Source organism: Pinus tabuliformis, chromosome 2_1 (genome assembly GCF_031772625.1).
Source record: "Pinus tabuliformis cultivar Carrire ecotype Pingquan chromosome 2_1, CPIR1, whole genome shotgun sequence".
Taxonomy (NCBI): Eukaryota; Viridiplantae; Streptophyta; class Pinopsida; order Pinales; family Pinaceae; genus Pinus; species Pinus tabuliformis.
This window is the reverse complement of record NC_142299.1, coordinates 611,514,209-611,540,518: the sequence shown is the minus strand read 5'-3', so window position 1 is coordinate 611,540,518 and position 26,310 is coordinate 611,514,209. Positions and strand designations below refer to the sequence as shown.

Below are 26,310 nucleotides of genomic sequence, written 5' to 3'. Positions count from 1 at the left end.
CAATATCGAGCTCCTAAAAACAAGAAAAGGAGATATGAGGAAGTTTGATGGCAAGGATCCGGTAAATTGGATACTTCAGATGGAGCAATATTTTGATTTACATGGTGTACCACTGTTACAAAAGGTACATATTGCATCTTCATATTTAGAACTAGATCAATTTTTATGGTATAAAGGGCTTTGTTCTCATAAACAACTTGTTACGTGGTCAATTTTCACGGAGGAAATGACAGCACATTATGAGGATACAAAGAGAAACACCTTCTTTAGAGCAACACAACAACAATTGGAAATAGTAAAAGGGCTTTGTTACATAGTGGAAAGTAAAATTATGGCAACAAGGAAGTCTACCCCTCACAACTACAATAATGGAAGTGTTGTTTCTCCTAGCCTTCCACAACCTACAAGGGTTACACCACAACAATTGGAAGAAAAAAGAGAAAAAGGGCTTTGTTACAATTGTGATAGCAAATGCACTAAAGGTCATAAGTGTGCCAAGAAGAAATTATTTTACATAGAGTATGAAGAGGAGGAAGAAACGGATCAAGAAACATCAAAAGAAGAGGATATACGCCAGGACCCAACCCCAAAGAAAGAAGAAATGAATCCGACCATATCTTGTAAAGCATTGGCAAGAATTAACACTCCTCAAACTCTCAAGATAAAAGGACATATCAAGAAGAAAAATGTTCAAGAAGTGAAAGATCACATCAAGAAAGAAGAAATGAATCCAACCATATCTTGTAATGCATTGGCTGGAATTAGCACTACTCAAACTATCCAGATAGAAGGACATATCAAGGAAAAAAATGTTCAAGAAATGAAAGATCACATTGAGCATCAAGAAATGAATCTTACCATATCTTGTAAAGCATTGGAATAAATTACCACCCTTCAAACTCTCAAGATAGAAGGACATATCAAGAAGAAAAAGGTTCAAGCAATGAAAGATCACATTGAGCATGAACAACAAGTTCTCCAAATTTTAAAGGATAGCACCACTTTGGTGCAAAAGCGAATGAAACACCAGGTAGACCAATGTCGTAGTGAAAAATGTTTTGATGTAGGTAATTGGGTATTTTTACTACTACATCTCAAGCAAGATATTTATGAGAAGGAAATGCTGGCAATACTACATACACTTAAAAATGGCCACCTTACCGAATGGGAAGACACATCAAGGTCAAAATGGATCATGATAGTCTTAAATACTTTCTAGAACAACTATTATCTTTAGAAGAATAGAAAAAATGGGTCACAAATATGTTGGGTTATGACTTTGACATCATCTATAGAAAATGGAAGCAAAATTTTGTTACAGATGCACTCTCAAGAAAGGATGAGGATGTGGAAGCATTGTTTTGTGCTATTTCTATTATCCAACCAGATTGGATAAACAAAGCAAGGGATGAATGGAAGAAGGACGAAGAAGTATGGCCACTCATTCAAAAGTTGCAGAAGATCCCAATTCAAACAATATTGCCAGAACTTAAAGAGGAAGGAAAAATCATATTGGAACCTGGAGCAATCACAGAAACAAGAACCCGCCAGCTGCGAAATCGATCAATTTCAAAGTATCTCATCAAGTGGAAGAATTTACCCGCTGAATATTCCACATGGGAGGACAAGAATTTTATACATAAGAATCAAGAACTACTCAAGCATTGAGGACAACACTTCTTGGAGGAGAGGGGCATGTTAGGCCCCTATACTACTAGTGTAACCCCTTATTTTTATTAGTACAACCCCCTTATTATATTGTTGTACCCATGTAGTCCCCATATTGTTGCTATTGTGCCCCATAGAAGCCCACTATTGTTATTATTGTGCCCTTACATGATTATTGTTATGTTTTCTCTGATTATATTATGACCCCTTAGACTCCTATAAATAGAAAGGAGGTCTCTTCATTTTTATCATCCAAGAATTGTTCATTTATGTAATGTAAAGGAGGTTTCCCCCTTGAAGAGGCTGAATTCTAAGGCATTGATCTATCTTTTCTATCCTTTTGTGCGCTGGTTTCATAACATCATGGCATTGTTTGCAGCTCCCAAATAAATGAGAGTGTTTGGAACTACAATGTTATTGACGTGCACATTTGGTTCTAGGCTCCTGAGGTCTAACTACTTTGGGATGATTACAAATCATCTAGCTTCCATGTGACGTTAATAGTAGTGGCATTCATTTTCTTTCTCTCAAGCCTTTTGAGACATTCCTGTTTAATCAACTTGTTATAGATAGAAATATATTTGATGGCTAGAAGGAAAGGGATTTTAGCACACAAATTATTCAGTTCTCCCATAAATTCAACTTCTTATTGGGTGTGTGCTTTGTGGGTTAACTACCTTTCAGGATAGGGAGGTTTTGGTTGGGTCACTTGAGGTACATGATCCTCCTTGATATTTTTTGTTGGAGGAGGTGGATGAACCTCTAAAAGGACATTCCCAAACCTAAGGTTGATTTCTTAGATTTCTACAGCATAAGTTTAGTGGGCAGTTTCTCCACTATAAACTGATTGAGCCTTATTGTTGGGACTTGGATTTGGTTGGGAAAGAATTTGTGGTTACTTTGGAGGAATGATTTGAGGTGTTTAAGGTTGTTAAGTGGGAGGCATCAAGGCAAGTGGTTGGGCCACTTGAGGCCTCCATTCTTATGATGGATTTGCAATTGAGGAGTTTGAGTACGGTATGGCTAGAAGGGAGGAGTAACATTTTGAGGAGCATACAACCAAGGAGTAGGCATAGGATAGGGTGAAGGGTTAGGAGGGTACCAAGGTTGATAATGAGCATTATAATTAGCATTGAAAAGAAAGGGGAAGTGCATACCTTGTTGGAAATACCTAGGGGCTTGTGGCCTATTTCGGTTGACAAAGCATATATGCTCCATGCTCCCTTCTACTCCCTAGTACATAGCCTTTAAACCTAGAAAAGATGAGCATTTATCATTGGAATGATTATCCTCACATACACAGTATATCTTTATGATATTTAAAGGACATTCATTCCTAAGATGTATTTTAGTGCATCGAAGGCAGAATATAGCTAATGCCTTTTTTTCTTCCTCTTGTTTTCTCTTAATCTATGAGTGTCCATCTGCAAGGAAAATGTATGTAATATTTTCGTCCTCGTGTCCTCTAGCATAGCTCCTATCTCTTTTTTAGTCATTAGTGAGGAGGACGGATTGTAGAGCTAATCTCCATTGACTAGTAATTTAAGTGTTTCCATAAGTTCTTCCTTGACTCCTCATAGTAGGACTAACTTTAAGCTGTCTAGATCCAAGGTGTAATTATGCATCCTTCTATAACTTAACTGGAATATTTCCTCAAAATCTTCCAAAGACTCATTTTCTCCTTGGATCATTTTGAATATCTCAACTCTGGTATCCCTTGCTCGACAATAATCTCAGTACTTGTTGTTGAAGGCTTGTTGTGTTGTTCCCTTGTGTTATCAGGAAAACTAGTGTCTATGCAGAGCTGCTAGTCCCACTAAGGCTGGTAGCTACCTTAGAAACAAACAAACTAAAAACTAATTTCATTTTCCTTTATGAGAAATAGATAAGAGAAGAATGAGGAGACCAACCTCTATCTTGCGCTTGGTTCCTTACTAGATTCCTCTCTCTTCTGATAGGTCTTCGCCACTCGCTTCCTTGTCTACCCAGCTTCAAAGAGTACGTGTAGAATTAAAGCAGCATAACACTATCCAAGAACATAGATATATTATCATAAACAATATAGGACCAGATGTATATTGACCACACAAATGCATAAATCATCAATCATACAAGAATGTGGAGGAAAACTTGAATAACTTTATTGATAATCAAGAAAGAGCAAAGAGGATTACAACCAATTTTTCTAACCCAGCATCATCCTGTCAGCAAGAAAGCCCTTCTTCACCTCATGAAAATCTTAGATCACCCAACACTATGATATTGCACCAAGAAACCAATAGCACTTCCTTACAAGATACAAAATTCCAGTCTCTTACCCCCGGATCTCTGGGATGAGAGATCTATATATAGATATTTGCAGAGGTGTGAGTCAGCTCTAGGTTTTTTATTAGTGTCTTCTCTCCGATAGTTCTTGATTCCACTTGGAGATCTCATTGATCTCTTACTCATCCTTGGGAAATTCTGAGAGGCAAGTGTCACAAGAGAAGTTTCTAGAAGATTCCATAATCATCCACCTCGCAAACTGTCTCCGCCACTTGTCTTTTCTCCTCCATCGCACCCCATATAAGGGCTTTTCAACATGCATCGCACTTCCCGTGTGCATTAGGTGGGATGCATCGCACTTTGACCATGGAGCAGGTGAAATGGTCCAGTTTTGACCAGTTATGAGTAGTTTTTCATGGAGAACTTCTGGGAGATGCTATAATCAGTTGACCTTGTTTTTTAGGGGTTGGAACAACACCTTTAGGGACTTAGGAGCCCTTGGTTTATGGACATTTATGATTGGGGTTGCAGTGCCCAAAAATGTCTATAGCAGTTTCCCCCTAAAGCATGAGGTCGTTAATCTTTTGATGTCGGGTGAAATGCTTTATTATGAGGAACTGAAGTTTTTTCGAGATGGAAGGCGACCTGTAATAAGATACAATACAATACATTATCTTCATAATATTTTCATGATCTAGCTGAGGCGGGCATTCCCATGCTCAACTTCATACATTCATTTTCATGTACATGAGACAGGCAATCATCTGAGTGTAGAGTGATGATTCTGGTAGAGCCATCATCCCTTGGATTGGATGATTATCTGTGTGGTAATGATGTACATTCGATGTCTTTATTTTTCTGAATATATATCACAGCCCAGATGGATGAGACTAGATCCGGGGTCTTCACTCTCGTTCGATCTTCACTCAAAGTACAAGTCGATCCATGTGAGAGATGTTCTGGAGTCGAACATGGAAAGACATCGCCTGATTACCAACCAATGATGTAAGCCGTTAACAGGCGCGAGAGGAATCACCGATAATGATGATGACCCTCAAGGTACTACAGTACAATTCACGTGGTGTGAATAAGGGACTTAGTGTTACAGGGAAAAGTGTCTACTCAGAACTGCTTATCCCACTAAGGTGTGACAGCTGCCTTAGAAACAAACAGAGTAAAGCTATTTTCGTTTTTCCTTTATGAATTATAGATAGAGAGGAACAGAAAGACCAACCTCTCTCTTGCGCTAATCTCCTGATTTGATTCCTCTCTTCCTTGATAGTCTTTCGCTACTTGTTCCCTTGCACGCCCAGCTTCACAAAGTACCTGTAAGATCACAGTAGCATAGAACTATACAAAGACATGGATCTATAATCATAAAAAATCTAGGATCAGATGTAAATTGACCATACAAATGCAGCAGATATCAATGATACAAGAGTATGGAGGAAAACTTGAATAGCTTTTATTGATAAACAAGAAAGAGCCAAGAGGAGTTACAACCAGTTGTTCTGACCCAGCATCAACCTCTCAGCAAGGAAGCCCCTCTTCACCTTAGACAAAGCTTAGATCACCCAACAATCTGATGTTTGTCTCAAGAAACCAACAACAATTCCTTACAATATCCAAAATTCCAGCCTCTGGATCTCTGGGATGAGGGATCCATATATAGATATCTGTAATGGAGATGAGTCAGCTTATGATTTGATTAGTGTCTTCTCTCTGATAGTTCTTGCTTCCACTTGGAGATTGATGATCTCTTACTCATCCTTGGTCGAATTCAGAGAGGCAAGTGTCACAGGAGAAGTTTCGGGAAGCTTCCATTGCCTCTCCACCTCGCGAAATGACACTGCCATTTGTCATTTCTCGCCCATCGCACCCCATAGAAGGGCTTTTTGAAATGCAACGCACCCATATAGTGTACTTAGGTGAGATGCAATGCACTTGGCTAGTGGAGTAGCCGAAATGATCCTGTTTTGACCAATTCTGAGCAGTTTTTCATGGAGAACTTCTGGGAGAAGCTGTAATCTGTTGACCTTGTTCCTTTAGCGGTTAGAACAACACTTTTAGGGACTTGGGAGCCCTTAGTTTATGGACATTTCATGCTTGGGGTTGTAGTGCCCAAAAATGTCTATAATAGTTGCCCCCTAAAGCATGAGGTCGTTAATCTTTTGATGTCGGGTGAAATGCTTTATTATGAGGATCCGAAGTTCTTTTAAGCTGGGAGGAGACCTATAATAAGATACAATACAATACATTATCTTCATAATATTTTCATGATCTAGCTGATTCGGGCATCCCCATGCTCAGCTTTATAAATTCATTTTCATGTACATAAGACAGACAATCGTCTGAGTGTAGAATGATGATTCTGATAGAGCCATCATCCCTTTGATTGGATGATTATCTGTGTAGCAATGATGTACATTTGATGTTTTTATTTTTCTGAATATATATCGTAGCCCGGATGGATGAAACTAGATCCAGGGTCTTTAATCTCGTTCGATCTTCACTCAAAGTACAAGTCTATCCATGTGAGAAATGTTCTGAAGTCGAACATGGAAAGACATCGCTTGATTACCAGCCAATGATATAAGCTGTTAACAAGCGCGAGAGATATCACCGATAATGATAATGACCCTCAAGGTACTACAGTACAATTCACGTGGTGTGAATAAAGGACTTGGCATCGAACACCACGCAAAATCTTTCGGTCGAAGGTCATTGATGTAAACCTGTTGCCGGAAGTGAGAAACTTGCCATTGAGGCATCCAAGCTTCAAAGTGCTGAACGGGGTGTTCCTAGATCAACTTCTTGGATAATGAGCTGATGTCGACAAGAAGTGATCCGTCACAGGAGGGCCTTAATGAATCCCACATCAATGACACGGAACGGAGAAAATGATTTTAATGGAGGTGAAAACGGTCTGGTGATATAAGGTTCAAGGTGGCAGTCATGAAAGAATGGAGTATAAATGTATTGTAGTGGGTGAGACACAGGTGAATTCTTTGAATGACTTCTCTTGAACATGTTGGCGACACTGACATGATGGATTGGTAGCATTCACCCCAAATGTGGATGGTATGATGGGACCATGGTGATGTGACCGGTGAATGAAACAACCCAACTCGACTTGGATGCGGAGTGAAAGTGTCATGTTCAAGAGCGACTTGCTACCAACAAAGTTTCTTCAAGTTTTCTCCCAATTTTTCCCCAGTCATTGCTGACTAGTACCTCTTTATTTTTATCAATCTTGAGGAGGATAACATATGCATGTTCTATAATTTTCCCTTCGGGCAAACCCATCGCTATGTTTTAACGAGCCTAGTGATAGTGAAACTCGTTCTCGTCTATAGACAAGTTTGTTGCTATTAAAATTTTAACGAGTTTAACAACAAAGATAACTCGGTCCTTTTCAATTTTAGAGAGTCTGAAAAGGAACGTAAAGGAAACTCCAAAATTCATTTTTCTTCATCTAATCCCTTAAGTCTGAAAAAGTATAAAACAATATAGAAGGGATGAATTTTCGATACTTTTAACGAGGCGAACAAAACAAGCGCTCGATCTTTTTGTGTAATAATCTCTCAGGTCCAAAAAGATTAAAATTTAGAGGAGGGATATCACTTCCGGTCCCTTTAACAAGCTGCAGAGGCCAATGGCTCATATTTTACGAGTCAGTTGAAAAGAGCTTAAAGGAGACTCGTCTTTTGAGGAACGAGTGATAAAATGGGTAGCAACTGATTCCAGGTAAGGTTTGGAATTTTCCAATCACGACAATGTTACAAGGATGGCTAATGAGATCACTCTTCGCAGCTATTCCTCAAAATGGGTAAACAATCAAATGGAGGTGAATGATCGGCCAATGAAAAAGTGGAGGGGACGGTGCAAACACGACCAAGGCTTTAATGGCTGAAGTACTACATTAACGATGGTTATTTACCGGGGAATATTTCATTTTTTAATGAGCTTAAATGCGGGGGGAAACATTCGCTCATGGCTTATGTTTATTTTTTAACGAGCTTGAACTATGCGCTAAAACTGCTCGATTAAATGGTTTCTTTTTTACTTTACCATAAATAGCTTTGTTCTTTCAAAGATTGTATTATATTTTCAATTTATAATGTCCTTGTGTTTTATTCTATCAAGACTTAATCAAACTCATGTGTTCATGCAGATGTTGGTCCTGTTCGGCCAATAGCACGCCTGAGAGTGCCAGCTGCCGCCCCAGCAGGAGGGGCTGTCAGGAGGGCTATCCTTCGCAACCTCGATGTGGTCGATACTCTCACAGCATTACAGGAGCAAGTTGAGGGCCTCACTCTTGGTATTTCAGATGTGAGGACTGACGAGCTACCCTTGAGGTTGCAGCGACATACTACTGGTGTGCCAAGACGATGGACTCGTCTCTTACGCATGATCGCACAGGCTGTGACTTGCTATCACGAGCATCATTAGACTAAGGTGCCCCCTAGCATTTTGAGTTTTTTGGTCATTTGACCAATTTTGTCTTGGTTACAGAACATTATGTGTAAACCATAAACAATTATATATATTTTTGATTTTCGGAGTTTTATTTTGGTTAAGTTACATGATCCAAATGCAAACATTGATGGTATGCTTCTTTTTATAAATGTTGCAAATGTCTATATAACACATAATTTGCCAATGAGTCAGTTAATGTGTTTAAGTTTCTGGAAATATGTTGATATTGAATAAAATCAAATTGTCTTTCCAAAATCTTAACCTTTAGGAACATGCGATAAATAGCTGGATTTCGGACAGAGTAGATACCAGTGAGTTGTAGTATGACGAGTTGTGAGTCTAGCCTAAAAATCAGTTGGTGTATACCATGTGTTATGGCATCAAAGAGAAGTTCTATCAACGCACTATATTCAGCGATGTTATTCGTTGATCGACCAATATGTTATCACTAGAATCTATAGTTCATGTATATGTTAATTATCCATAAGTTTTTATAAAGTCTTGAGGTCTTGTAAATAAGTTTGTTAACTTATGTCAATTTCAAATTTTGAAATTCAAGAGTTATGAATGAAATTCGTGTAAAGGCAAGGGCATTAGTCATCTTCCATCATGGTTAGTTATGTCATGTCATGTCATTGGTACTTGCGCAGTTTCGCAGCGCGGGTATGATCTCTTAGGTACTTGCGCAGTTTCGTAGCGCGAGTGTGATTGGTCAGTTCTGCTGCTAAATAATGTTTGCGTGTTTTCGTAGCGGCCCGTTTGCCAGCGATTTCGTAGCGCATTCCTTTAAATTTGAACTGCCCGCGCTACGAAATCGGGGTTTCGGGCTGTTGTCTAGTTTTTTTTCCTGGAATGTCTAATCCGAGAAGTGGTGAGTCACGAGTCCGGTTATGATTGTTTCCTCACACCATTTACGTGTCATGATTAGCCATTACTTTGCCATCAGGTCTGATTTCATTGAGTTAGGTGTCAGTTTGGAGGACGTTATAGGAAGTGGTCATTCCATAATGTGTTTTTCATAACATATGAATGTCTTCTGCTCTATGAAAAGCGTGAGCTTTATTCTAAACAGACTACTGCAAGCGAGCCTGATTTCTACAGCCAAAGAGTGTTATCATGCTGCAAACCACCGTCATTTCCTTGTGTAGAATTGGGCAAAGAAACATGGAAAGAAAGGAGCACCGTTCGGGTAGATGTGTGAGAACAGAGCCGGAGGGATTAGATGTAACCCTCAGGGATGAGGAAGTAGCAAAGGCATTCAGAGGTGCTGGTTGTTGGCGGTTCTGTGAAAAACTCAAAGGTGGACATGCAGAAGTGACCAAGGCATTTGCAGTGAACTTCACGGGATTAAATTCAAAGGTGGCCATGCTGGAGTTTCCGGTTTCCCCTGAAGTCATTTCTACAGTCACAGAAATCCCAAGAGGTGGCCAAGAATGGTTCAAGAATTTCAAGTTTGATATGGGTCCGTGTAAGGAGTTCTTAAAGGCACCATATGTAGACGAAGATCTTGCTAAAGCTGTCCCAAGGAGCTATCTTAAGGAGAATTATGCTACATTATTGACATGCATCCAGAGGTACTTGACATGTGAAGGTCGGTACAACAAAGTCTACTCATATCATTTCAGGCTACTACTACACTTCACTGGTAAGAGCTCAATAGACATCCCTTTTTACTTATTCAGGAGTATTTCTAAGATGTGTGACAAGATTCAGTTGAAAAAGGAAGCTTATGAAACATCTCTTTTTCATCATGGTCTGGTTAAATTATTGGTGTTGGATAGCCTACATAAAATTGGTAAAGACTGGGATTCGTTTGTATTCATGGCCGGTTTCCCTAGTAAAACGGGCCTCACTCCATTACCTGTAAGAGAAAGGGAAGATAGGAGTGAGGATACTACTTTGGCTGAGATTAGGAAAGAAATAACAGACCATAAGAAGCCCAAAGCTAAAACAAAGAAGCCAGAGAGGTCTGTAACAGTCAAAGAAACACCTGAAGCATCAACAAAGAAGACTCCTAAGTTAGCAGTTAAAGAAACTCCTGAAGCATCAGTAGTCAAAACTTCAAAATCATCTAAAGTATCTGAAAAAGAAGCTTCTAAGTTGCCTCTTAAAGAAACACCAGAATCATCTAAACAGAAGACTCACAAAAGAAAAGATGAAATTAAGTCTAGTGAAGTTGAAAGAGTTTCCAGAGTAAGAACTAGAGGCCAGCTGAACAAAGAAAAAGGAAAATCAGCTCATGTGGAAGAGAGTCCTGTTTCTAAGGGTAGTCTAAATGATTTGTTGGAAGCCATTGAATTAGAACAAGAACATCCAATTCAAGTTGAACCACTTGAAATAGAACCAGATCAATTGGTGTCACCTATGCATATTGATCTAACACAATCTTCACCTGAGAGTTCTAAGAAGTCAAAGGCTTCCAAAAGGTTAAAGTTTGAAGAACCAGGTGAAGAGTATGCCTTTAAACCTCGCAGACCAATGACTAGGAGGCAAATGAAGGAAGCAGAAAAGGCTCAAAAAGAGAAAGTCCCTTCAGACATGCCTAGGACAGAGGCACTTGAAATCTTCTCTGGAATAGTCCAAGCAGTTAAAAACAAGAATAAGGACAATAAGGTGGTTATTAGTCAAAGTGGAAATGTGGTTGCCATTAAAAAACAAGCTGGAGCAAGTAAGGAGATACCTCAGGTTCATAATATTTTTAAAGAGAAGGCAGTGAGATATACTAGTTATAAGAAAGCTGTGATGAAAGGTAAAACAAGTTTGATCAGTCAAGCTAGTTCGGTATCTGACGCCTATGTATGGACAGTACCAGCTCTAAAACAGGCAAAAACTATGAAACAAATGAATGCAAGTCTAAGAGCACAGAACAAGAAGTTGAAGGAGGAAGTCATCAGCCTGAAAGAAAAGCTAGACAAGCTAGCTAAATGATTCAAGGAGGAATGTGTTTTCTCAAATTTTGATATATTTTGGGCCATTTTCTTTTTAAAAGTTTTTGAGACTTTTTTGTGTCTTCACACCTGTATGGAAAGACTAAAGGAATCATAGATTTGAAATATTGCTGTTTTGAGGTTCATATATTTAATTTTGATGACCTACAGCAGTTTCGTAGCGCGCTACGAAACTGCTGTAGATGACTGGTTAGTTTTAAAGCTTGAGTTGGAATGCTGAGATCAGCATATATTTAAAGAGATGGTTTAATATCAGCATGTAGACTATAGAAGATCAGTCAGATATTTTGAAAAGGAGTCCAGGTGTAAATATTCAAAGAAAAAGCCGAAGTTTTGTCTTTTGCCTAAAAGTCACTTTATCTCCGAAATTTTAGGGTTTGGATAGAGCTGCTGAGGTGTTAAATGATACACTTGTCCAGTTGTGGGATGGCTGGGTTATGAGTTCTCTTCAGTCACACGGGACTATCCAAGGTTTAAATGGCTTAAAGATGGATCATTAATATATGAACACCGAGGGGAGGCAGCAACCAAGAATATAGGCTTCATTTTCTTTTCGGTTGTTGAGTCATCTATGCATCAAGTATCCGGAGCTGTATGTACATTGAATCTGTTTTAAGCTTGGATATGGTTATTATTGCAGTACTACAGGTGGCAAGCTCTAAGGACACAGCAGGGTATACAAGGAAGAAGACTTAAAGTGCCAATATGATGGAATCCTCTGTTTTCGTAGCATCATATCTCTTGTAATAAATTAGTTTGTTTATGTTATTGTTAAGGTCATTTATGTCAAAGGCCCGAGCTCCCTTCATGCTTGATGAGGAGTCTCGTACAGCAGTGTTTTGATAGGCTATATATAGGAATAACTTAGATGTAAAAAAGGTTGGATACTTAATAGAAAAAGTGTGTTGTTTTGGGCCACTGTAAGTTCCTTTTTGACAGTAATAGTTAAACAGAGTTATTCTCTTCTCAAGATTCTCGAAGGATTGTCATGGTCAAATGAAGTGATGATGTGTTATACCTTATGTTATTTTATGGTTTTGTTGTATGCAATCACTCAGAATTCATACTTATATGCTCTGACTTCCTGTGTATACAACAAGCTATGTGTGGTGGAATATGTTTGACTTGTAATGCTAAGAGCCTTGATTTCTATGAGTTCACTGTGTTTTTCTTGTTTACTTGATATTATAGACTCCATAGCCCAATGAGATATCTTTTGGTGTGTTTCCAACCAGTTATGCTTTCATTAAATCTATTGTACAAGAGTTAGCCCTCTTATCAACATTCAAAATCAATAACCTTTTCTTGAGAGAGCCCTCTCAGGCTAGGGAGGCTAATCCTTAGTCAAAAGCTTGGTCTGAAATAGTTACACAGAGTCTACCTGATCAGCAGCCCTTCAGTGCTTGATTTTGTTGATAATCTTCAACCACTTCATTCCTTTTTTCTTGTAATGCAATCAATTGATTAATCCTCCTCTGTATGGCATTGGGCTCTTCTTCAAGTCCTTGAATTAATTTCATAACTGGGACACCAAGAGACGTTGGAAAAATAGCTTCTGCTCCGTACACAAGTTCATAAGGAGAGGTTCCAATAGATCTTTTAGTGCAAATGCGATCAGCCCATAATGCATACTTCAGTTTCAAATGCCAAGTTTTCTTGTTTTCCTCCAGCAATTTCTTGATAATCCTCACAAGACTCTTATTTGAACTTTCAGCTAGACCATTGCCTTGTGGATAATAAGCTGTTGAGTGACCAAGAGTAATATGATATTGGTGGCAAAAGTTTATCATTCTCTTAGACTTAAATGCTTGAGCATTATCTGTGATAAGCTTGAGTGGACATCCAAACCTTGATAAAATATTGTTCTCTAAGAAAGAAATAATGACTGCATCATTAGCTTGTCTAGTTGGCACTGCCTCTATCCACTTTGTGAAATAATCTGTGGCTGTAAGTATCCACCAATGTTGGCCTGATGAAGAGGGATGTATCTCACCTATAAAATCTAGCCCCCACTGCTGAAAAGGCGCTTCTACATAAATAGGAACTAGAGGCATAGGCATGAGCTTTCTTTTACCTTCAAACAACTGACATTCATGACAAGCTGCAACCTTTTTATAAATATCTTTGAACATGGTGGGCCAAAAATACCCAGCTCTCAATATTTTGTTAGCAGTAGCCTTCCAATAATGGTGACCTCCACAGTCTCCTTTGTGAAATTCTTCAATCACTCTATCAGCCTCCTCTTCAATTAAGCAACTTAGTAGAATCCCTCCAGCATCCTTCCAAAACAAATTCTGTTCATAAACAAAATATTTAAGAGATTTCAGCTTGATGAAACGGGCTCTAGACTTGGGAAGATTGTCAGGGGCTCTGTTGTGCTGTAGTACAAATGAGACATCCTTATACCATTCAGATATCAGAAATTTTTCATTGATTTGAACCAACTCTTCCTCTTCTTCAAAAATTTCTGATATTTCTGCATTAAAATTAATATCACTGCAGTCTAGATTTGAGTGAGTTAGCAACTCTGCTAACCCTTGGCCTTTCACCAATTTAGTTGGCCTAATTTCAATATCATATTCCAACAATTTGGCTATCCATTTCCCTCTTTTACCATCCGGGTCTGCTTGTGTGAGAATTTCTTTAATAACAGCACTTGGCACAAATGCAATAATATGAGAATGAAGCACATAGATTCTAAAATCTTTGATTGCCTTAACCAAAGCATATGCTTGCTTTTCTAAAATGTTATACTTTAATTCAGCATTTGCCAATGTTTTACTAAAGAATGAAATAGGCTGCTCAGTACCTTGATCCCCTTTCTGCAAAAGAACTCCAGCGATTGTATCTTCAGAGGCATAAGTGAATATTAAAAATTCCTTGGAGAAATCAGGACTAATAAGCACCGGTGCTTGAGTGAGTGCTTTTTTAATTTCTTCAAATGACTTTCTTGCCTCAGCTGTCCACCTAAAGTCTGCTCCCTTCTTTAGCATTTTTGTGATGTGCTTAACCACCTCTGCAAAGTTAGGAATGAACCTCCTAACAAAATTGACTTTACCAAGAAAAGACTGAACTTCTTTCTTACTCCTTGGCAAATCCAGCCTTGAAATAGCACTAACTCTATTTGGATCTATTTTAATGCCTTCTTGAGAAATGATATGCCCAAGCAACTTACCAGAAGTCAAAGCAAAGATACTTTTAGTTGGATTCAAAGAAATGCCGAACCTTCTACACTTCAATAATATCTTTTCTAGATGCTTTAAATGATCTTCCTCTCTCTTTGAAAATACTGTGATATCATCAAGGTATACCACAACTGATTTATCTCTCTCCTCTGCAAAAGCAATGTCCATAGCCCTTTGGAAAGTCGCCCCTGCATTCATGAGGCCAAAGGGCATCTTGGCATACATAAATGTGCCCCATGGTGTAGTAAAGGCTGTCTTCTCCTGATCCTCTGGATGAACAAGGATTTGATTGTATCCTGAAAAGCCATCTAACATTGACATTCTTTGAGAACCTACAATATTCTGCAACATGAGATCCATTTTAGGAAGAGGATAATTGTCCTTGAGTGAAGCCTTGTTCAAATTCCTAAAGTCTATGCAAATCCTTATTTCTCTGTTCTTTTTCCTCACTGGAACCAAGTTGGCTAACCAATTTGAAAATCTGATAGGAACAATAATCTTCGCATCATACAACTTCTTAACCTCTTTCTCAATTAATGGCATCAGCAGAGGATTTATTCTTCTCAATTTTTGCTTAAAAGGTTTCTCATTTGGCTTGATGGGGATTGTATGTTGTATAACTGAGGAATCATATTGTTTGAGATCAGTATAATTCCAAGCAAACACATCAATAAACTTCTTCATCAGATCAATGTACTTAACCTTTAGATCAGCTGATAAAAATTTTGAAATTTTGATCAATTTAGGCGCTACTAAATCACCTAGATTGCAGTTTTCTATCTCTTCTTCATTTGCCTGCAATCTTGGCGCCTTAAAAACATCATTCTGATCAAAAAGTTTCTCAAGTGGAATCAGACCCTTAGGAATAAGGTTATTTTGCAGCTGCAACACCTCAGACTTTTCTTTTGTTTCCACTAACATGTTTTGCTGATCAATTTGACAATTCTCAAATTCTCCTTTCAACTCTAAGAAACTTTTCACCTGCTGGTCATCTTCAAATACTTGCCAATTTAGGATATTGTCAGGGATCACTGGCCTATGGCGGACTTTGACTGCATAACTGTCAGAAGCATGTTTCGGAATGACAAAAAGACTAGCTGCTACAGCAAGAGAATTTGCCATGGAATTCTGCTCATCTTCCAGCCTTGGGCCCAAACAAATGATAGGATTGTCTTCTTGCAAATTTAAAATATCAGCTCCTCCCGGGGGAGAATTAAGCATTTCCACAATCTTGCTTCTATACTTGTTTACTTTCAAAAGTTCATTAAATGGGACTGATATTTTAATTTTAGAAATCTCATTTTCTATATTGAATCCTGGAGTAGACTTCTCAACTTCCTTAGGAAGAACAAGAGCTTGATTCTCTTTCTTTTCAATAGGAGCATCACCTTTTTCTTCAGCTTGTTTTGGCTTTTCTTTTTTGTCTTCCACTGCTTTTGGAATATTCTTCTTAGGCTGACCCTTATTTGCTGTAATGGGGACATCTCGATTTCTGAGGTTATATTGCTTCTGAATTTCAAATATGGCATGCTGATAACCCTTTAGGAAATCTGAAGGTTCTTCTTCAACTTTTTGTTGACTAGACTCATCATGTTCTTCTTTTGTTAAAAAGATTTCTGAATCTTCTTCACCAAGACAATGAATAGCTTCTTCTGGTTCCTCAGTCTCTTCCTCACCATCTACCATATTTTGCTGAAATGGAGGTCTTACAGGAGGATCAGCTGGCTGATTTCTATTTTCCCTTGGCCTTTGTTGATTTTGTGGCCTTCTAAACTGGGGATTTCTGAACCGAGGTTCTTGTTGTGCTTGAGGAGCAGCATTATTCCCAAGCGCTAATTGGTCCATTAACTTTTCCATAGTCTTCATCATGGTTTCAAATCTTTCATCTTGAGCTGAAGTAGAGGGCCTCTCCTCTTCCTTAATTTTGGTCTTAGCCATCTTAGACTTTTTAGCAGCAAGTATATTTACTTCAACTTTGATAGCATCATTTTGCATATCAGCCAATGTAGCAGACTCTCTTTCTCTGAGTAAGAGAGAAAAATCAGATTCAAAGGACTCAGCATATCTTAGTTGGGCCAGGGCTCCAGGAGGTTTTAAGTGAGCTGGAATGGAATTGTAAATCTTATTGAACCTCTTAGAAAAGTTTTGAATAGTCTCATCTGGGGCTCTTCTCAAATTATTATATTCAGTGAGGGCCTGTACTGGATTAGTTCTATTTCCCCATTTTCTCAAAAAACTATCTTCAAACTCAATCCAACTGTGAATACTACCAGCTCCCAAGGCTTTGAACCATTTCCTAACTTCCCCAATAAAGGACTGAGCAAATAATCTCAATTTGACATCTTCATCATCTACTTCATACCTATCAATAAAGTCATTGAATCTATCTACATGCTCTTCAGCTGTAATGTCTTCATCCCCTCCCCAGGTTGGAATCTTAGAAGCATATTTATTTGGTAAGTCATGCAAAACAGCAGGGAGGGCCAAAGGCGCATACCTTGCAGGTACAGCCATGATGAAAGGAGGAACAGCAACAATAGGTATGCTATGACCAGGACTAGTATGAGATGTGAGTTGAGGACTGTTTGGACTTGCAGAAGCTGAGGACAAAATATGAGTACGAAAAGGACTATTAGGACTTTGTAACCCACCAACAAAAGAGCTCCAATTTGGGAGAGGTAACCCAAGGTTTGAGTTAAGCAGAATTTCAAAAGGATCAAGCTCCTTGAGCTGTTTTAAATCTTCTTTTTCTAACAAAAGCTCAGAAGAAACAATTTCCCAAAACTCCTCTTTATCTTTTTGTGAAATTAAAGAAGAGGTATCAATACCTCTCTTCTGTAAATCCAAGATAATGCCTATTACTTCTTCTTCATTTTCAGACCTTAATATGACCTCTTGAACCTTATCATCCACAAGTTTGTTCTCAAGACTTCTAGAAAACTCAGTAAATAATGACTTTGAAATACTTGAAGTACCTGGTATGTCAGAGAATCTTTGTTTACTCCTTGAGATGATATTCGAATTTTCCACAGGACTAGGTGGATTTGGATCAGGGTTACTCCTTGTGTACCTTCCTTTCGAAGCCACCTTTAAACTTTAAAATAACAAATGGAGTCACCAAGGTAGAATGCAGCCTCGAAAATCATTTGAACTCCTGCTACCTTCAGAAATTCAATCTTAAGCTCCCGGCAGACGCACCAAAATGTTATCACAAAATCAAGCACTGAAGGGCTGCTGATCAGGTAGACTCTGTGTAACTATTTCAGACCAAGCTTTTGACTAAGGATTAGCCTCCCTAGCCTGAGAGGGCTCTCTCAAGAAAAGGTTATTGATTTTGAATGTTGATAAGAGGGCTAACTCTTGTACAATAGATTTAATGAAAGCATAACTGGTTGGAAACACACCAAAAGATATCTCATTGGGCTATGGAGTCTATAATATCAAGTAAACAAGAAAAACACAGTGAACTCATAGAAATCAAGGCTCTTAGCATTACAAGTCAAACATATTCCACCACACATAGCTTGCTGTATACACAGGAAGTCAGAGCATATAAGTATGAATTCTGAGTGATTGCATACAACAAAACCATAAAATAACATAAGGTATAACACATCATCACTTCATTTGACCATGACAATCCTTCGAGAATCTTGAGAAGAGAATAACTCTGTTTAACTATTACTGTCAAAAAGGAACTTACAGTGGCCCAAAACAACACACTTTTTCTATTAAGTATCCAACCTTTTTTACATCTAAGTTATTCCTATATATAGCCTATCAAAACACTGCTGTACGAGACTCCTCATCAAGCATGAAGGGAGCTCGGGCCTTTGACATAAATGACCTTAACAATAACATAAACAAACTAATTTATTACAAGAGATATGATGCTACGAAAACAGAGGATTCCATCATATTGGCACTTTAAGTCTTCTTCCTTGTATACCCTGCTGTGTCCTTAGAGCTTGCCACCTGTAGTACTGCAATAATAACCATATCCAAGCTTAAAACAGATTCAATGTACATACAGCTCCGGATACTTGATGCATAGATGACTCAACAACCGAAAAGAAAATGAAGCCTATATTCTTGGTTGCTGCCTCCCCTCGGTGTTCATATATTAATGATCCATCTTTAAGCCATTTAAACCTTGGATAGTCCCGTGTGACTGAAGAGAACTCATAACCCAGCCATCCCACAACTGGACAAGTGTATCATTTAACACCTCAGCAGCTCTATCCAAACCCTAAAATTTCGGAGATAAAGTGACTTTTAGGCAAAAGACAAAACTTCGGCTTTTTCTTTGAATATTTACACCTGGCCTCCTTTTCAAAATATCTGACTGATCTTCTATAGTCTACATGCTGATATTAAACCATCTCTTTAAATATATGCTGATCTCAGCATTCCAACTCAAGCTTTAAACCTAACCAGTCATCTACAGCAGTTTCGTAGCGCGCTACGAAACTGCTGTAGGTCATCAAAATTAAATATATGAACCTCAAAACAGCAATATTTCAAATCTATGATTCCTTTAGTCTTTCCATACAGGTGTGAAGACACAAAAAAGTCTCAAAAACTTTTAAAAAGACAATGGCCCAAAATATATCAAAATTTGAGAAAACACATTCCTCCTTGAATCATTTAGCTAGCTTGTCTAGCTTTTCTTTCAGGCTGATGACTTCCTCCTTCAACTTCTTGTTCTGTGCTCTTAGACTTGCATTCATTTGTTTCATAGTTTTTGCCTGTTTTAGAGCTGGTACTGTCCATACATAGGCGTCAGATACCGAACTAGCTTGACTGATCAAACTTGTTTTACCTTTCATCACAGCTTTCTTATAACTAGTATATCTCACTGCCTTCTCTTTAAAAATATTATGAACCTGAGGTATCTCCTTACTTGCTCCAGCTTGTTTTTTAATGGCATCCACATTTCCACTTTGACTAATAACCACCTTATTGTCCTTATTCTTGTTTTTAACTGCTTGGACTATTCCAGAGAAGATTTCAAGTGCCTCTGTCCTAGGCATGTCTGAAGGGACTTTCTCTTTTTGAGCCTTTTCTGCTTCCTTCATTTACCTCCTAGTCATTGGTCTGCGAGGTTTAAAGGCATACTCTTCACCTGGTTCTTCAAACTTTAACCTTTTGGATGCCTTTGACTTCTTAGAACTCTCAGGTGAAGATTGTGTTAGATCAATATGCATAGGTGACACCAATTGATCTGGTTCTATTTCAAGTGGTTCAACTTGAATTGGATGTTCTTGTTCTAATTCAATGGCTTCCAACAAATCATTTAAACTACCCTTAGAAACAGGACTCTCTTCCACATGAGCTGATTTTCCTTTTTCTTTGTTCAGCTGGCCTCTAGTTCTTACTCTGGAAACTCTTTCAACTTCACTAGACTTAATTTCATCTTTTCTTTTGTGAGTCTTCTGTTTAGATGATTCTGGTGTTTCTTTAAGAGGCAACTTAGAAGCTTCTTTTTCAGATACTTTAGATGATTTTGAAGTTTTGACTACTGATGCTTCAGGAGTTTCTTTAACTGCTAACTTAGGAGTCTTCTTTGTTGATGCTTCAGGTGTTTCTTTGACTGTTACAGACCTCTCTGGCTTCTTTGTTTTAGCTTTGGGCTTCTTATGGTCTGTTATTTCTTTCCTAATCTCAGCCAAAGTAGTATCCTCACTCCTATCTTCCCTTTCTCTTACAGGTAATGGAGTGAGGCCCGTTTTACTAGGGAAACCGGCCATGAATACAAACGAATCCCAGTCTTTACCAATTTTATGTAGGCTATCCAACACCAATAATTTAACCAGACCATGATGAAAAAGAGATGTTTCATAAGCTTCCTTTTTCAACTAAATCTTGTCACACATCTTAGAAATACTCCTGAATAAGTAAAAAGGGATGTCTATTGAGCTCTTACCAGTGAAGTGTAGTAGCAACCTGAAATGATATGAGTAGACTTTGTTGTACCGACCTTCACATGTCAAGTACCTCTGGATGCATGTCAATAATGTAGCATAATTCTCCTTAAGATAGCTCCTTGGGACAGCTTTAGCAAGATCTTCGTCTACATATGGTGCCTTTAAGAACTCCTTACATGGACCCATATCAAACTTGAAATTCTTGAACCATTCTTGGCCACCTCTTGGGATTTCTGTGACTGTAGAAATGACTTCAGGGGAAACCGGAAACTCCAGCATGGCCACCTTTGAATTTAATCCCGTGAAGTTCATTGCAAATGCCTTGGTCACTTCTGCATGTCCACCTTTGAGTTTTTCACAGAACCGCCAACAACCAGCACCTCTGAACGCCTTTGCTACTTCCTCATCCCTGAGGGTTACATCTAATCCCTCCGGCTCTGTTCTCACACATCTACCCGAACGGTGCTCCTTTCTTTCCATGTTTCTTTGCCCAATTCTACACAAGGAAATGACGGTGGTTTGCAGCACGATAACACTCTTTGGCTGTAGAAATCAGGCTCGCTTGCAGTAGTCTGTTTAGAATAAAGCTCACGCTTTTCATAGAGCAGAAGACATTCATATGTTATGAAAAACACATTATGGAATGACCACTTCCTATAACGTCCTCCAAACTGACACCTAACTCAATGAAATCAGACCTGATGGCAAAGTAATGGCTAATCATGACACGTAAATGGTGTGAGGAAACAATCATAACCGGACTCGTGACTCACCACTTCTCGGATTAGACATTCCAGAAAAAAAACTAGACTAGACAGCCCGAAACCCCGATTTCGTAGCGCGGGCAGTTCAAATTTAAAGGAATGCGCTACGAAATCGCTGGAAAACGGGCCGCTACGAAAACACGCAAACATTATTTAGCAGCAGAACTGACCAATCACACTCGCGCTACGAAACTGCGCAAGTACCTAAGAGATCATACCCGCGCTGCGAAACTGCGCAAGTACCAATGACATGACATGACATAACTAACCATGATGGAAGATGACTAATGCCCTTGCCTTTACACGAATTTCATTCATAACTCTTGAATTTCAAAATTTGAAATTGACATAAGTTAACAAACTTATTTACAAGACCTCAAGACTTTATAAAAACTTATGGATAATTAACATATACATGAACTATAGATTCTAGTGATAACACAATACATAGCCCTCTGAAACTTACTAACTCGCCGCTTGGATCAAAAATGGCGCAGGCCGCGGAAGATAGGTTCCGTGAACTACGACTCGCTCCGTCAGCATATCCAGCACATGACTCCAATAGGTTTGACATCTACAATAAATGTAAAAAGTGGATTACTTGACCAAAATAAACACTTTAGCGAAAACAAAAACGTAACAAAAGCATACAGGTTACCATACTGAATTACGCATAGTAACGCTTGAGGTACAACCCATTACGAGGTTGCGCCAGTGGAATTCCGTCATAATCCATTAACTCGTAGGCTCCTTTTGACAACACTCGCTTAACAATATAGGGGCCCATCCATAAAGACTTAAATTTACCTGCTCCCAATTTATCGGATTCTTGGTCATAAAGCAAGACCAAGTCACATTCTGAGAAGACACGGGGTTTGGCATTTTTGTCGAACTGTGCTTTGACTCGTTTCTTATGGGCTTCATTAGCCAGAGCGGCATCACGACAGGTTTCATCCAATTGGATTAGTTCCAAGAAACGAGCTTCTTCTTCTGAAGTTCCGGGGAGGAGATCAATTGCGAGTTTGAGGGACGAGATTTCGCACTGGATTGGTAAGACTGGTTCCAGGCCATATACCAATTGGAAAGGCGTAAACCTGGTTGCGTTCCTTACCGATGTTCGGTAAGCCCACAAAGCTGAGTACAGGATTAGGTGCCATCTTATTTTTTGAACTCCAATCATCCTTTGCAGCATGTGTTTCGAGACCTTGTTGATTGCTTCAACTTGTCCGTTGGCTTGCGGATAATATGGAGTAGAGCTGTCGTGAGACAACCCTAGTTTGGCAGCTAATTCGACCATCATGTGATTGCGAAAATGTGATCCATGATCTGTGACTATGCTTGTGGTATGCCGAATCTGGCGACTACATTATTGTAAAAGAAGAGGGCAGCTGTTTCACCAGTATTATCTAATGTAGGCATCGCCTCGGCCCATTTGGTAAAATAGTCAACTGCGACTATGATATACCCATGCCCCCCGGTCGAAGTGGGGTTACATGTCCTGAAATCGATGCCCCATTTGGTAAATGGCCCGACAACAACTATTGGCTGCAGAAGTGCAGGTGGTCTTCTAGTTTTGCTATCGAAAATTTGACAAGCATGGCAACTTCTGACTGCGTTTATGCAATCTTTAAACATTGTTGGCCAGAAGTATCCTGCTCGTAATATTTTTTGCGCTGTAGCATAACCGGATTGATGCCCCCCACATGTGCCTGAATGACAATCATTCAAGACTTTTTCTGCCTCCTCATGCGTGAGGCACCTTCTCAGAACTGTATCGATACCGCGACGGTAAAGTGTATCACCGACGATCATGTAGTCTTTTGCTTGGTATCGAATACGTTTTTGTTCGGAGCGGGAGGTGTTTGGCCTATATTTTTGGGTTTGGAGATAAATTATTATATCTCCATACCACTCATTGCTTGAAGTATCAGAAACAAACTTTCATCCACTATTGTTTCTTCGGATGTTTCGTCGTTGGACGATGATGGGAGATCGCATAATAATTCTGCGAAAACTAGAGCTTTCTTTGACTTGGATTTTACAAATTCCAGGTCAAACTCTTGTAGGATTGCTATCCATTTTGAATATTTTCCCCCCAGCAACTATCACGACAATATATAAGTCATGGGGTTGTAATCTGACAGAATGGTAGTTTTCCGAAAGAGGACATAGTGTCGAAATCTCTGTATCGCTTGTACAGCTGCGAGCACTAGCTTTTCAACATAAGAATATTTGCTTTCTGTATCATTTAAGTTCTTACTTAAATAATATATAGGATGTTCGATTCCGTTGTCTTCTTAAACTAAAACCATTGCGATGGTCATATCCGTTGCAGCCAGATACAGGTTAAAGTCTTTTTGATAATCAGGAGCATACATTAATGATGCTTTCATTAGGGATTCTTTTAAAGCATCAAAGGAAGCTTGCACAACCTAATCCCAGACAAAGGGTACTTCCTTTTTCAAAAGACGTGTATAACCTTTAGCAAGTTCGGCGTAATTTGGAATGAACCTCCTTAGAAAGTTTGCTTTCCCTTGGAGTTTCTGAATCTGAAGCAAATTTGAAGGTGGACACAAATTTATGATTGCCTGAACCTTACATGGGTCAAGATGAATCCCATCTTTTGAGACTACGAAGCCAAGTAAATGACCAGAACTGACGCAAAATACACATTTGTGTGGATTGAGTCGTATCTTGTAGTGTTGGCAACGTAGAAATATCGCTCTTAAATGTTGCGGGTGATCAGCCCGCTTTCGCGAATGAGCCGAAAGGTCGTCGAGGTATGGTTGAATCATGTTTTTGATGTCATGGAAGGCATAATTCATTGCCCTCTGAAATGTCGCCCCTACGTTCTTTAAACCAAAGGGTAATTTTTGATATGCGAATGTGCCCCATGGACAAATAAATGTAGTCTTTGACTGGTCCTGTGGGTGGATATTTATTTGATTATACCCAGAGAATCCATCCATGAATGAAAATATTTCGCATCCGGCGCATTCATCAATTATCTTGTCGATGAAGGGTGTAGGGTAGTTTTCTTTTGGACAAGCTTTATTTACATCCCTATAACCAACACACACTCTAATTGTTCCTTGTTTTTTCATAACAGGGACAATATTTGATACCCAATCGGTTAGAGGAACCGGGTAAATGAAACCAGCATGGAGAAGTTTCTCAACTTCTTCCTTAATGGCAGCGGCTTTCTTGGGGTGCACCTGCCATAGCCGTTGTCGTACTGGTTTGACATCTGGATACATCTTAATTTCGTGTTCAACGATACTCGAGTCAATGCCTGGCATTTCACTATATGACCAAGCAAAGACATCTCTGAATTCGCAAAAAAGAGCGTCATATGTTTCAAGTTCTGAAGGAGAACAACATTTGCCAACATAAATATTCTCTACAACATCTGTTTTGGTCGAGATATTTATGGAGATAGTCTCTTCAATGTTAGACAAGTTTCGCTCGGAATCCACCGTGTTTACAGTATTTGATAGAAAATCAAAAACTGAAGGATGATATAGGTTATCAGGAGTATCTTCTCTACAATCCGGAAGAAGGTAACGATGGTGGGAATCATTCCATGGTGCTCCTTCAATTACCATTGGTTGAACAATTCCTTCGTCGGTGTCATGCACTTGTGACCAAGGATCTGAAGGGGTACCATATTCCTCAGACCTATCTATCCAAATGCTTGATGAGCGTTGATTTGGGTTTGCCATCCATGCTAGGAACATTGATTGCTACAATATTTCTGTTGGGCTTGGAGACAAAACCATTGCATGATCCAAGTCGATATCATTTTCTGAGATCTTTTTAGAAGATATCATATTGCAGGTTCCTACCGACGCTACTTCCGCCAGATGGATTGGAGGTGGAAAGGCGAAAGTTCCCATTAATATAGGATCTTTTAGTAGGCATACTCCGATATTTTGAAGCGAATGGGGGCTTCCATGGATCATAGGGATGCTTCCTATAACTTGAGAACCATTGGGGAGGAAGTTTTGTTGATTGACGATTGTAATCCCTCCTTGGAAGGGAAATGCAATCTTCCTAAAATAGGTCGACACAATGGCAGCCATAGCATATATCCATGGTCTTCCTAGTAGGATGTTGTAATCGAGATTTCCATCGATTACTTCAACATCTATTTCTACTATTTTCCCTCCTAATTCAACTTTCAAGTTACTTAGAATACCATATGGGGAATATGTCCTTCCGTCGAATGCTTTTAATGTCGTCGAAGATCGCGACAAGGTTGAAGATCCTAAAGTTTTCCAGCAGCTCATCGACATAATGCATGTAGATGCCCCCTCATCAATAATTATTCGATGAACAGTTTTGTTGAGGGCTTTCACTTGAACAAGGAAAGCTAGTTGAGCTGGTAATTGAGGATCGTATCCTTTATGATCGAAGGATACAAGATTGGAATCCTTTGGGTCTATCCCACCAATGGCTGATAATAAAGCCTGCTTTTGGGATGGGCAATTTTGTAGTACTTCAAGAGTCGACATAGCGGATGGCGATTGGGCCAAATCTTCCACTATATTATAATGTTGTGCCACTCTAGCGCGGGGATTAAACGTTGACTTGTGTACTACTCCCTTTGGTGGTTTTATTGTCAATTCAGGAATGATGGGCGGTGCAACTTCTGTCGAAGTTGTTGTCGAACTACTAGGTTGATCTTTATCCTTGTTGTTCGACAGCTGTGGATTCCCATAATCTTTGTTCCTTGTCGATATCAAAGAATCATTTTGCTGTTTTGAAACCGACAACATTAGCACTTGAGACGGGGAAGCATTTCCACTCTCAACCAGATTTGTTCCTGGATTTGGAAACGGATCAGTTAACACTGCAGAGGTTTTTGAATTCTTGAAGAATTTTCTAAGCTCAGGTCTGTGTGGACAATTTGTGGTCCAATGATCCTCATTGCATATAAAGCATGGATTTTTTGGTTTCCTGTTTCCAGAGGGTTTGTAGAAGATTTTTCAGGTGATGATTCCTCTTGTTTCTTCTTCTTCCCTTTGCCTTTCTTCTTTCCCCCTGGTTGATTGGTTTCTTTGCCTTTATCTAT

At 39.1% G+C, this 26,310-nt stretch overlaps 1 pseudogene; it reads right to left on the bottom strand.

The window, feature by feature from the left end:
- The window catches only part of LOC149201997 (sugar carrier protein A-like), a 57,054-nt pseudogene that overhangs the window by 9,413 nt on the left and 21,331 nt on the right, over nt 1-26,310 (bottom strand).